Raw genomic sequence first — 918 nt, forward strand, 5'->3', positions numbered from 1 at the left:
TCTCTCTCTCTCTCTCTCTCTCTCTCTCTCTCTCTCTCTCTCTCTCTCTCTCTCTCATTCCTTCTGTTTCGCTTCAGCGAGTTTCTTTACACAATTTCCCCGCTATCTTTCATCGGTCCCGTGCACCCATTTCATAGAAACTTGATGCCAAAACACAGCCCACAACGCCGATTACCGAACAGAAAAACATGCCAGTGCTTGTATCTTTTGTCCCATTTTTCACAGTACCCCAAGTATGCCTCCCCTTTACCCTTTCTTTATTTTCTGTGTTAATCCCTCATCCTCCTCCCCCTTCCAAATCCTTTCCATACTCTGCCTTCTAAAATCTTCAAGACTCGTGTTTCTCTCCTCCCTCAATTTCTACTCCTGTTGTCATCATCATCACCATCATCATCATCAACATTGTTGTTATTGTCGTCATTATCTGCAGCGGCAGCAACAGCAACAGCTACATGCATTACCACATCACCATCTCAATAGTCGTATTACAGTTCAGAGACATTGACAATTTAGAATATTTTTTTTTAAAGATTACAAGTTCGAGTGAAAACCGAAGAGGACGCGAACATATAGCATAGATAGACAGACAGACAGACAGACAGACAGACAGACAGACAGACAGACAGACAGACAGACAGGCAGGCAGGCAGGCAGGCAGACAGACAGAGACCACAGAGAAAGAGACATAGATAAGATGCTCTGTAAAAGCGCATTTTGCATTTTGAATAAAACGTGACCTGAAACAATGTATCACGAAATGACGTGAGGATGTAAACATGACGTCATGACAAGCAACCTGTAAACTTGCTTGGCCTGAGTATGACGTCATTCCTGCTAATGTAGAGCAGTGTTTTGTTGACGACGTCAGAGTTGAACGCATCGGGAAACGAAAGGCTACCCTTTTGTTGCATTTATCAT

The sequence above is a fragment of the Aplysia californica genome, unplaced genomic scaffold, assembly GCF_000002075.1.
Source record: "Aplysia californica isolate F4 #8 unplaced genomic scaffold, AplCal3.0 scaffold00047, whole genome shotgun sequence".
NCBI classification, from domain to species: Eukaryota; Metazoa; Mollusca; class Gastropoda; order Aplysiida; family Aplysiidae; genus Aplysia; species Aplysia californica.